The following is a 13,428-nucleotide window of genomic DNA, read 5'->3' on the forward strand; positions in this document are numbered from 1 at the left end:
ACACACACACACACACACACACACACACACACACACACACACACACACACACACACACACACACACAGGCACAAACACAATACACTTTGTAGCTGAGTTTATGGAAGGCCAGATAAGAACAATCAATGTTGGCCAATTATTCCTGCAGTCTAAGTGATTAGCTGTGCATCTGCATGCTCCTCTCTGCATTTGTTTATGTGATTTGCTTGTCTGATAGCTTTATACACAACAGTGTCTGCGTAAAGTGACCATCAATGTGCCTTATGCTCCGCTGAGGCTCAATAAAAGGGCCTTATTGTGATGAAATGTTTGATTGTTGTCTTAACGCTTGACAAGCAATCACAGTAATGAGTCCTCTGATGTGATGTGATCAGAGTTAAATGCTCACTCTGTTACAGGAGCTTCTTCCAGGTGATGAACACCTTGTTGAAATTGACTTAGTCATTCTTGCTTTTGCAACGGTCCATTTGCTCTTGTGTTGTATACTCGAGGTACAGCAAGAGATAAGATCAGAAGACACAAAGAGCAGTGAAGTTGTTATTGGTGTAGCGCAGGAACAGAGCTGTTAGAATAAAATGAAAGGTCAACAGGAGAGATGGGACAAAGTGTCGATACAGCAGTATTGTGTTGACCTAAATCTTGCAATACAATTACTGCACTGCTGGCTCCAAATATTGGTATTTTCATTTTAAAACTATACATTGCTCAATGTGACTCACTGGGTCATTACTTGATGATTCTTAAGGGGGCGCTAATGACTTTAATCCAACACTTTACCTTTTACAGGCATTTAGTATTCTTCAGTGTGCCAGATATCATGATAAGTCATTATTAGATCTTCTTGTACTGTATTGGTGTCTTCCCCCAGTCCATGAAAACAGCAGTAATTATGAAACCACTCCTGAAGAAGAACAACTTAGATGCATCCGAAATGAACACCTAAAGGCCGATATTAGACCTCCTTTTTTAAATAAAATTATTGAAAAAGCTGTTTTTCAACAACTGAACAATTATCTAATGATAAATGACTGTTTTGATGTCTTCCAATCAGGACTCCTATCACATCACAGAACAGAGACCGCCCTTGTCAAGGTCCTCAATGATATTCATTTAAACACAGACAGAGGCAAAGTTTCAGTTTTGGTATCACTTGATCTTAGTGCTGCTTTTGACACAGTTGACCACAAGATACTACTGGACAGACTTGAAAACTGGGTGGGACTCTCTGGTGCAGTACTAAATTGGCTTAAGTCCTATTTAAATGACCGGGACTATTTTGTGTCTATAGGTAACTACACATCTGAGCGGATGAAAATCGTACCTCAGGGATCCATTCTGGGGCCTCTGCTATTCAACATCTACATGCTCCCCTTAGGTCAGATAACAAGAAAAAACAAAATAAAATACCATAACTATGCAGATGACACACACATTTACATCACCATATCACCAGGGGATTATAGTCATACAAACACTGAGTAAACAAATCAATGACTGGACGAGCCAGAACTTTATTTTTAACATATTTCTAATTTTCCTTTTCTTTTCTGTTTTATTATGTTTGTCATTTTAATTGTGTTATTTTATGCTTGTCTGAATGTTTCCAATGCTTTTAATCTTTTAATGTAAAGCACATTGAGTTGCTCTCGTGTATGAAATGCGCTATACAAATAAAGTTGCCTTGCCTTTATTAATCATAACAGAAATACTGTATTGTGATGTTTTTGTAATTGTGGGATATCTATAAGGTATCGTATCGTAAGGTATCCCCATAGAGTGTATAAATATGGACGTAGTATCCATGACGTCACTCATCTGTTTCTGAAGCGCTGTTTTGAAGCCAATTGTCGGAGGGAGCCATACAGGAAATACTGAACGCAACCTAACTGCTGTCGAGCTGATGTGAGGTAGAGAGGCGGGCTTTGAGCCTCCTATCCAACTGCTACAGTGTCCCCACCCGTCAGTCTAGTCAGTCATGACCTTAAATGGGCAAAACTCATAATCCGCGTTGTAAAAAATGCCCACCCCTACAGTGTGTGCCGATAAACCGTTTTTTGAACCAGGATGTAAACATGTTTATCATTGCTGCAAATATATTTTATATGACTGAATGAAAATAAAATTAACCTTGAACCTTGAAATATCGTATTTTTTGAATTGGTGTGTATGTGGTTTCCGTTGTTTCTACAGCCAGCCTCTAGTGGACGCAGTTCATAACACTTCCACATGGGCTTCATATTTTGAGAGCGGAGGTTGCCGCTTGGGTATCCCATGATTCTCACTCAGAGTCTTTACTAGGACAAAGGATATAAACGGTTCAGTGCATAATCAGCATCCCTGCTAGTAATTTCAACTCATTAGTATCAGCGTCAGTGTTTTCTTTTTGGGCTTTTGTGACTTAAATCAGAAAGGACAGGACAGTGGGTGGAGAGAGAGAGAGAGAGAGAGAGAGAGAGAGAGAGAGAGAGAGAGAGAGAGAGAGAGAGAGAGAGAGAGAGAGAGAGAGAGAGAGACATGTGGGAAAGGCGCCATAGTTGTGAATGAAACCCTGGGCCACCTGCTTGAGGACCATAGCCCTGTGTACATGGGGCACATGACTCCTCCACAAGGCCAAACCTGGAGAACGACATAAAAATGTTGACCTTATAGCCCTTCTGCTGCTCTGAGATTCATGTGGAAGTTCCGCTACCTAAAAGATGCAATCATTTTCAGGTCTGGATTAACAATTGCATCCACATAATTTGTATGCAATGCAGTCAAAACAACATTTCCTGACTATGCATGGTGAGCAATATGTCTACACATGTTCCTGCGTCAAACACAACTGTGTTTGTTATAATCTGCAAAAGCTAATTTCTTACTGAGATGTATTTTAGATTTCCCTGGAGCCGGGCAATGCTCACAAGGCTTATGAGAAATTCAGGTATTCAATACCAATGGGTAAACTTTAAGTATGAAAAGCAAATGGCTGCAGACTTCTGTACACATGCTGCATTTTGGTTTCATCAGCATGCTTTAACTATTCACAATAACTGAATACACACATACAGAGATGCCCCAACTCCAGCCAGACATATGCCACAACTCCAAGTGTCTGAATGGCCTCAACATCCAGTGTGGCACACATGCTCTGATTTATGAAGAGACAGTATCATAGGAGAATCATTTAGGTTCTACCAAGAAAAGGCATGGTTTCCTTGTATTGATAAATGAGTTAGGACATAAAGAGAGTATCCTGTCAGTTCATACTTACACACAGTGATGACTCTTTCACACTGATTTATTGCAGCACTGTTGTGATACATTGACATTATTTCAGCCAAGCAAAGTGAACCTTTTTGGCAACTGAGTGTATACGCTTGGGCAGAATGAGGGATACAGGAAAAGTTATAGTGTTTGTTAACACAGTGTCCCACTAAAATGGTTGTGGGTAGCTTTTTTTGACAGACTTCTTTTTTTTCTTCACATATGCTTTTTATCTTTCTCTAAGTAATGACAGGAGGACAGTTAAGACTTCATATAGGGAATGCAGTAAATAAGTTACATGGCAACTAGGTTTAAACAACTTTTTGAACTGACAGAACAGTGGTTTCAATTGTTCAGCTCAGGTGACACAATGCAAAAGTGCACAGGACTTTTAAGATCTGAAGTGAAAAAATAAATTAAGATATTAATTGTTGCAAGTTTTTAGATATGTTATCTAAAACCTAGAGATGTAGAACAGATTATGATTTATTAAGATAATATAGAGTATGAAAAGATTAAGTCTTTCTATACATCTGCTTTACTCTTCCTCTGGGCAGCTGTGGCTCAGTTGGTCGTCTCTCAGTCAGAAGGTCTGGGATTGGATCCCAGCCCCTGCAGTCACATGTCGAAGTGTCCTTGGGCATGAAACTGGATCCCAAATTGCTCCCGCTGCTGGTGATTGTGTACGAAAGAGGTTACTTAATAATGACCTAAAAGTCTTACGTGACTGTGTGATAAACGTTGCAATGCTTTGTCGAGGTGGCCATAGACGTCTTAACTTTTTCCATAAGAAAAAGCTCACTGTGTTCAGACAACTTGTACACCCATTTCATGCAGTCCCTTTACTCATACACAAAACCCAGAGAGAATCAGTCAGAGGGTTGCTTGCTGAATTTGCTAGAACCACACATTAACTAATGACTAATGACGTCAAGGAGAGTAAGACAGATTCTTGATCTGCTCCTGATCTAATGCTGCACATTAACAACATGTGTGGAGAGAGTAGGGCGTGCTTACAGGAAAGAAGAGGTAGTTCTTAAAAGGATATGCAGTATATTAACACTCTAACACTCACATAGATGCATGCATATGTAAAGAGACATTCTTCACTGCATCTTGTGCTGTGACAGCTTCTCCGCACATGGTTATGACCTTAATTAACCCATCATACTTCACACACACATACACACACTTGAAAGTCATACATCAGCTGAAAACAGTGACCGTCAGTCGACCCTGATCACGATGGGAATCCTTGGCTCTATGCTAAAAGAGCAACATGGATTAGGCTAAACACACAGAAACCTTTAGAAGACATGAGCTACCCTCAAAACATCGCTTCCATTCTTACCCATCTCTTTCAGACACATATAGCGCTAAACCCCACCATACCAAGAACATCATCTTTTGGTTTGTTTTCCTATGTGGGGAGCCATTTGCAAATCCTTCATGCTACATTTCTAATGACGCCACGCTGGAGATAAGAGCTGAATAGCTTAGCGGGGCCTCTGCCGCTGCTGCCTTCATCTTGGTACAATTATCATCTAATGTGACAGGTGACATTTTCTACCATACTGAGCCAGCCTCTTGTTGAGGATTCAAATGCATGATAACAGAGTAACTGGAAAAAAACTATTTACTCCAGACGGCACTCAAAAACACATTGGGTATCAGTTCAGTGCTTTATTGTGAATAGCATGCAGAGTGTGTTTATATGTAAAAGGGAGGGGGTAATGGAATTTTTACTGGGATGTGGTTTCACACAGGCAGCATTGGGTGGAAAATGTATCTTTGAGAAGTCCTTGTGCTGAGAATGAGACTAGAGCCTCGATAGAAACTATCTTAGATGTTCAAAATCCAAACAAAGAGATTATTAAGCCAATTAAAATCACTACCTTGCAGGAAAAGTAAGCACTTCACAATCTTGCATCACATACCAACACAAAACTGTGTATTCAAACATAAGTATGTTGCCTTTAGTTGAATTACCATATTGTTGAGAATATGAAGGTTAATTTTGACCAAGATTTCCTGGGTCTTTCAGCCCCCAGAACTACTTTACCCTGATCTAAAAGGTTCTGTGCCCCCCATTGTTGTCTACGTTTCGACCACGGGGCTGAAGTCCCGGGTAGATTGTGCAAATCAGGCCAGTGACGTATGGAGGAAATAAAAAGTAAAGGCACTACACCACCAGACCACTAGAGAGCGGTAAAACAAAGACAAATGCCATTCATCACAGATGACACGAGAAGTAGACGGACAGACAGGTATCATTGTAAGCAGGAGTGTAGACTCTAAACTCTAGACATGGGTGTCTAGAGCGTTTAATGATGATAGATATTCAACGACAGTCCATTGCCCCATTTATCTGTAAAGTGAGTGTACCATCTGTCGCTCACAATTACAGTGCAAGATGGATGACAGGAGGAGAGTCACAGTGATCGTCCAGAACAAAGCGGTGCAAAAGCAGGCCAAATGATTTAATAACCAATGGGAAGTTATGATGCCTAATTTAAGATAATGGTTGTCAGTGCAAAAGAGACATCAAACAAATGTCAAGCAGCCCCAAAAGTATGATGTCACAGAGTATGTCTGAAGATGGCGGAAACAAAAAAAGCTGTCTTTAAAAGCTTAAAGGCAGAGTAAATCTCATGGTTGCCCTCAAAGCATTTGCTTCCAAGATAACATTGGCAGGAGAATGTCACGGTTAATCTAATCGTGAAGGCTCCGCTACACCGAGTTTTTCTAATGTCTCAGTCAAAAAGGGACCGGTACATTATGCTCGGCGCAACTTGTAAACGAAAAATGAGTGACACCTTTGCAGAGTTTCTCCGTCATTTAATAGTGCAAGGCAGCCGCCCCCGCCCATTTCTGTAACGCCCCTGATCCCATCAGAATCAGATGGTGTTTTCATAAAGCACACAGTTTTCAGTTTTAACTGCAACATTAAAATGACTTGTTCGCAGCGTTTTATTGAAACCAGTCCAGTGCAGCAGAAAAGGTGCCGCCAAAACTGCCCAAGAAGAAAAGGGACCTAATAAACACTCTGCAGAATGCGTCTCGTTTATTCTCTACAGGTGAGGTCGTCTCTATAACACCTGTGTCTGAAAATAAAACATAACGCATAATAATCAGGGTTATCGTGAAATCGTGATTATTTCTCTCCCAATAATCGTACCACCAAAATCTCTAATCATTGCATCCCTACCCACTAATAGAGCAAAAATACAGATGCTACATATGGTTGTTTTTTAACAGTGACAGCTGGCTTATGGAGTAATATACTACATGTTATCTATGGTATCAATGGTTAATGCTAGTACCAAAAATATCTAATTTGGTTACATTTGAATGTAATTTTGGTGTCACAGTTGAATCCTAAAGAAAGGGGTATTATGCTTATTTTCAGGATTTTTGCTACTCTTCTGTAGTAGCTTTAAATAATGTACAGCTCAGATAACTCTTCATCTCAGGGTGTTGTCTTAGAAGCTAAATTGGCGGTTTCAGTCAGAAATTGGAGGTGTGACTTATTAATGTAACTTTTCTACTGCCTGATAAGACGGGATTCTAATTGAATACATTAAATCAAAATTCATCTCCATGTATCTCAATAGCAGGGCTTTCCACTACCATCATTCAACAAAAGCTGTAAAAAGCCTTTTTCAAAAAGATAGTTTTTCTACGAGGACTGTTTTAATATTGCTTTCACATTCAATTATTAGGGAACTTACTCTTAACAAAAGAGGTGAGTCACTTGACTCATATCAGGAATCGACTACACTTTCAGTATGTGTGTGAGTGTCTGAGAGAGCTTATCTTAGTCAGTGTCTAAATGTGTGCAATGCTATCTATGTGAAGTGTTCCTGTACTCATATCACTGTTTCTCAGTGATTTAAATGCTCTTGTATTCCCACTCTGCTCACATTTTCAGTCTTTTACAAGATTCAAGAAGTTTTATAGTCAGCCCAAAAGTGGGTACAGTCGTGTGCAGAATCTTTTGCAGGTAGGCTCCATTTGAGAGTATAAATAATAAGTATAACAGACATGTAAGATATACGAAAATAAAAAATAGAGTCCAGTCATCTTTGGACAGAGTCCTGAGGAAATGCTACATTCAAATTCATGCTAGTTTTCCGTGACTACACAACCCTAGCTTTAAAGCCTACTTAATTAATCTTTTCTATTGTTACTTATTTTATTTTTACAGTTTAACTTGACACAAATTGTTACAAGTAAGCAGTTAGAAAGATAATAATAGGTATATGAGGACAACCAAGGCACAGTTGCTTTAGCCAAAAACCCTGTCAGTAGACAGAGATGTAAACATGTGGACATCAAGTACCACTTTATACAGTCCACTGTAAACGATAGGAAATTATTCTTGGAGTATTGTCCCACTGATCAAATGGTTGCTGATTTGATGACAAAACCTGCAACAAAATTTAAGTTGGATAAATTTGCCAAAATTTATGTTTGGAAATAACTAAAGAAAAAAAGTGTACATTTGATCTGATGTAATAATATGAGATCAAGTGGGGGTGTTGAGTGAGTGCTCTGAATATTAAATGTTATTTGTTATTTTGTGTTCATGACGGCAAATCTAATGTTATGATTTGTTTATTAATTGAGTTTGACTTGGTACCGATTGATTGACTGATTGTCATGATGTGGGGGTCTTTAATAAAAGCTGTGCACCCGCAGCTGAAACCAGTTGTCGGGATGAATGAGGAACAGAAGCAGAGAGTCTCCAGTCGATGTATTTTCTTTTAACCTGTGCTTGATATTTTTTGGGTTCATTATGCTGAGCCGCTGTAGCTTACTCTGTCAACAAATAGCAAACAAATGTAGATGATATGTACGTCAGAAAATATGAAAAAAATTAAGTTTTGTTTATTAAAAAGTCTTATAGCCTGTTGAAGTTCCTAAGCATGCTTGGGGGTGCTATTGGGCTCCTGTATAGTCCGACCTGAGGGCAGCAGGGGGAACAGGCTGTTGTGAAGGTGGGTAAAGTCTTTGATGACCCTCCTGAGGCACCACTGGACCAACGTATATCTCCTGCTGGATGAGCGGTTGTCTCAGAATCAAGGGTGTCCCATATTCAGGCAAACAAGGTAATTTCTTCCCTGCTGTATTCTCCAAAGCTTTTGCTCTGTCTAGCCATCCATTTTAATTGAGCTTTCTCAATTACAGCGAACTATAAACAAGCTTCATAGCTTTATTTTGTAGTCTACTCTACACTGAGACATTGGAAAACACTTGATGAGCCAGAGCAGCCACCAGTCTCATGGCCCAAGAGCACACAGGTCATGTGTGGTCCACATTCACTCTTAATTGATGTAACAAGAAGGAGAAAGAAGGAGAGGACAGCACAGGAGTGACAACAAGGAAGAGCGAAAAAGGAGAGAGAGAGAGGAACAAGTGTGAGAGCAAAAGAACGGGAGGTTAGCAAGGTCCCACTGTACAAGCAAGACACCCTCATTACCACATAATCTCTGAAAGGGAGTGAAAAGAGAGAGCGTGAGACAGAAAAGAAATGAGTGAGACAGAGAGTTGGAGGAGATTCAATTTGCATTGACGAGGTGTCAGCGCAGCTCAAAGCTAGTTGTTTAAACCTGCGTCTTGAGTTGGGAGGCGGGGGGGAGTGGGGAGAGAAAGGGAGTGGTGGGAGAAACAGGAGGCTGAGGTACACGATTAGAGGTGAGAAGGGCAGAAAAAGGGAAAGACAGACAAGAGAAGAGAAGGAAAGGGCAAGAGGTCTTGAAAACAGTAGTCATTAGCAGGCAGAACACAAGCCCCCAAGAAAGGCACATATGCAAACACACACACAGCGCTCCTCAGCAGGCTAAGCACATCATCTTGATGGTGCATCGTAATTAATATTTCATAGGCTGTCTTCTGCAGGTGAGGGGAAATGAAAACAAGATAGAGAGATGCTTTGTGAAAAAGATAAGTAGATAAAGAGGGACAAATAAGCAAAGATGATTTTATATGTGCACGTGCAAATTTGTATGCACTCTTGTGTACTCCAGGTGTTTTTCTTGGTACACAATACTGAGTGTGTGTGGAAGGGTATGTGTGTGCATGTGAATATTCTGGAGGTTAAACCGGGGATCCATCCTCTTACACCCTCTACATTTTTAATGAAGACAACTTGTGCTAAAACCGTAGAGACAAGTCAGTTAAAAAGTCAAATACATCTCTCTTGAGGTTATATTTTCCGTCATTAAAAATGTCCAGTAATTAATTGATACTAACAGGGGTAAGACAGCAGCTAAAACCAATCATTTTTCCCCCAAAGCGTTAATGCTTCATGTTTCTTTTTGGGCATTTTGAAAATCAGTTTGTAAATATGTGGTGCAAATGACATATATAATGAAAAACAAGTTGGCCATGCAGGTACACAGAAGTCTGGCCTTTCCAAAGGTAGCTCCTCTCTGTTCCCGCCCCTTTGTTTTGAGCATATTGTCTGCAGCGGTTCCCCAGCGGCCACTTTCCTCCAGCAGCATTCATGAAAGACTGACACGGTAGAATCTGGCTGAGTGGCACGGGTCTCTGGAGCAGCTTAGATCAATGGGTGTCCTTTGAGCTTTCCTCCATTTTGAAAGGAGCAGGGACAAAAGGAGGAGGGGAAAACAGATTACCATAGCATTAATAAAGCAAACTGTAATGTGAAACAAGAGCAAAAACAAAAGGGCTGCAACCGTGTTTTCCCCTAGGATGAGTCTGTGTGACTGCACGCCCACAGTCACTGTATGACACAAACACACAAGCACATGCATATGCAAACATATAGTTGGATGCATCCATGCTTATAATGGTATTGTTCCTCAGAAAGGGTCGTCCATCCCAATTCATCATAAAGCGCTGGACGAAAGGGAGATCGAGGTAGAGCTACACTAAAAGCGCAAAGGAAAAAAGTGTTGCAATCATAGACTGTAAATAAAAATGGACAGCGTTGCTCCGCCTCTTCCCATTGTACAGTTCTGAAGCCAAAAAATCCTACTCCTGGGCGCAGCCATTGTGCAGCCAGAGCCTGTAAAGCCACTGTAACGAGCTCCACCCTACAGCGTAACATCACAAGACGCTGTGTGTCCTTTGAAGTTTCGTTCTACGGCGGCTGTGAATCAAAGGAAACCCGGAAGTAAAACCCCGTTTTTTAAACTCTAATAACTAACGAAAAAGAAACTTTTCAGAAAAAAAAGGCCTTGGACACAAAACAGTCAAATACTAACTACATATCAGCACAGCATACGGATGTGAGAAACATTCGCACGACGTGTATTTATTTTTTAAAGTTTGACCGGATTTTTTTACCTATACTGCAGCCAGCCACCAGGGGGCAGACACATGGCTGAAAGCCTCACCACCAGGGCCGTATCCGGCACGCTTGGTTGCAATGTGTAGAAAGAATGTATAATACATAAACCAAAGCGAAAAGAATAATGTGATAAAGCAGAAAGTAAGGAATTAACAAAAAGAAAACAACAAACTAGAGTTGATAAAGTACCTGTATTGGAAAGTGCCTCTGATTATGATACCAGTATGCCATGAGGGCTAAGGTAACTGATGTCCAATACACTGCCCACTAGGGATGCGCCGATCCTACTTTTTAGGTCCCAATACCAATATCAATACCGGGGCTTTGGTATCTGCCAATACCAATACTAGCCGATCCGATCCCGGTATTGATTTAACAATCTCTATTCCTTGTGAGGAAAGAATAATGTTTAGGCAATTTCAGGCTTTTTTGACTTTGTAAACCAAAATAAAATAATATGTGTACCAGCAGTTTGATGAGGTAGGCTGGGGTTCAGGCAGAGCAGTGTCAGAAACATTATTTACGTGATGGTGAACTGTACCTGGGTTCCAAGTACTAAACCAGAGGCTGGAATCCCTTTATTTCAAGAATCCGGAAAAATTAAATCCAATAACCTGTCAGTTTTCTCACACTTTGAATCCATTAATAGAAGGTTTCTTCCTTCTTTGCAGTAGGCTACAGCTGACGTAAACTTCATTGGGCTTTCATTATATTTTTCAGCGCGACTGCCATCCGTCGGAACATTAGCGCTGCACATGTTGCAAGTTTCCGGCGGAGTTGTTAGCAAAAGAAGCATGCACCTAAACTGCAGAGTCTCTGTAGTTATCTTCCATCATGCTCCACCGGGCAAAAATGCACAGACCGGCAGGCGCTGATGACCAAGAGACGCACATGGCTGTTGTAAACACAGAAACGCATAGAACTGAGATGAATAGATCTGCCATATGGATCGGCACTATATATCAGCGCCTTGTCACCGATATCCGATCTAGCTGTCTGAGTCCGATCTGGCCGATATCCGATACCAGGATCGGATCGGTGCATCCCTACTGCCCACATGACAAAATTATGATACAGTAATTCTATGATCATGGATTATTAGCAAGACGGTCATCTACTGCCCCTATTCCAAAAAAAAGGTTGTATTTATCCCATTCCTATCTTCCAATGCTCACAAGACACAAGTGGAAGAGTTGCAGCCAACAAATATAAAAAATAGTTTATGGTCTTATAGATCTATTCAATGATAGCACTTATAGCACATACAATAGTAAATAGTGAGCAGCTGGTATTCTTTAAGTCTCACAATTGTACCTGCTCAGTACTCAATGTCAACTGATGCCAACACTCAGCTATCACATTCAGTTTTGTAAAGGGAAAAACTGTAGGACACAGACAGATGGGAAACACATGATAAGAAAGAGACATGTTCCTTATTTGCATAAATCATGGCACATACTATCAAGCAAATCCAACAGCACACAAAACAGCGAGCATGGGATTCTATTTTTGACATTTTCATATCTGCTGATAATCCTGCCTGCAGCACCAATGAGTTGAATAAGGAGGAATATATCATCTGTGAATATCAAATCAGGATCAGATGATTTTATTCATTTTAAGCAATGTTGCATTATGATTTACTGACAGATCCATAATGGGGAGAGGGTTATGTGTGCTAGGCAAATCTCTGCAGCAAAGAGTCTGAATTGAGGGTAATTTAATGGAAAGGTATCATATCATAGCATAAATATTTGTTTTGTTATAAGCAGACTTCCACCCAAAATAATACAATTAAAACAGATTTAGAACTTTAAGTAGAACTTTATCAAGTGTTAAATATTTTATTGAACAATCAATTATTTCACTGAAGAACAAAAAAATGAATGTTGAGTTCATCCCTCTGACCCAACCCATTCAAAAATTAACAAAAATGTAATCCCAACAAAGTCCCATTCAAGATGTTAAATGAAAAGAGCCCCTCTCCCTCCAAAAAAAGTCCCATTCAACATGCAAATAAAAAAGCATCTTCCCTCAAGCTTCTCAAGCCTAGCCTCTGCATTTTTGCTAAACCCTTTCAGGCAAAAGGCACTTCCTGGGCTCTTCCTAAGTTCCCTTATTAAGAGCCAACCTTCAATTTAGTATATTACTGGTTTATTCCCATAAATTCCCATTAATTCCCATGGAAAGTTTCAAACTTTAAAAATTCCTGGAATTTTGCAACCCTATTTCTGATTGGTCTTAACCCACATTTCACCTGTTGACACTGGCAAAAATGTTCATTTCTGCAAGAAGTTTGAGTCCTGCTCAGCCCGTCAGGATTTTAATTCACATAACCACCTACTCACTCACTATACATTATCCCTTACATGGATCCTGCTGAACCTTACCTCTAAGGTTTTCTTTTCCAGTTGAACAAAGTCCGACCTGCCTTGCAGAGGAAGGTCCCAAAAGCCCATTTCCAAGTGTGTACTGTCCTATGCAGGACAGTATTAAGTGAAAGTGGGGTCATAGATGTAAACATAATCAGATAACAAGAGTTATAGTTATTCTTCTGATCCAATGTCTTTTGCCTTATGTCCTACAGCGATTGTCACAAATCATTAAAACATTGTCACCAAAAAGTTCTTTAACTCCATGACAGTAGTTTGAAAAATGAATGCACAGTGTGCTTTGTCCAGCTGACTTACTCCAAGCAGCCAAGCAGCAGTTACCAAAAAAGTTGATTCACCTTGACATAAGATCACAGTGAGCCTCTGGCACACTCCCTACACAGTGCTTCATCCCCCAAATTGGTGCACAGGGGAAGAGTCACAAAAACACAAAAGGAACACAGATAAAGAAAAACATGGGGCAGCCTCAGG

At 40.2% G+C, this 13,428-nt stretch overlaps 1 long non-coding RNA gene across 1 annotated transcript; it reads right to left on the minus strand.

Annotated features, from left to right (window-relative positions):
• Positions 1-8,447: 8,447 nt before the first annotated feature.
• On the minus strand, positions 8,448-13,034 carry LOC117826547. The gene is made up of 2 exons (XR_004634061.1): positions 12,955-13,034; positions 8,448-9,837 (listed from the first exon to the last, which is right to left on the minus strand). It is a non-coding gene; the product is annotated as an uncharacterized LOC117826547 (long non-coding RNA).
• Between the last annotated feature and the right edge of the window lie 394 nt (positions 13,035-13,428).

This window comes from Notolabrus celidotus, chromosome 15 (genome assembly GCF_009762535.1).
Source record: "Notolabrus celidotus isolate fNotCel1 chromosome 15, fNotCel1.pri, whole genome shotgun sequence".
NCBI classification, from domain to species: Eukaryota; Metazoa; Chordata; class Actinopteri; order Labriformes; family Labridae; genus Notolabrus; species Notolabrus celidotus.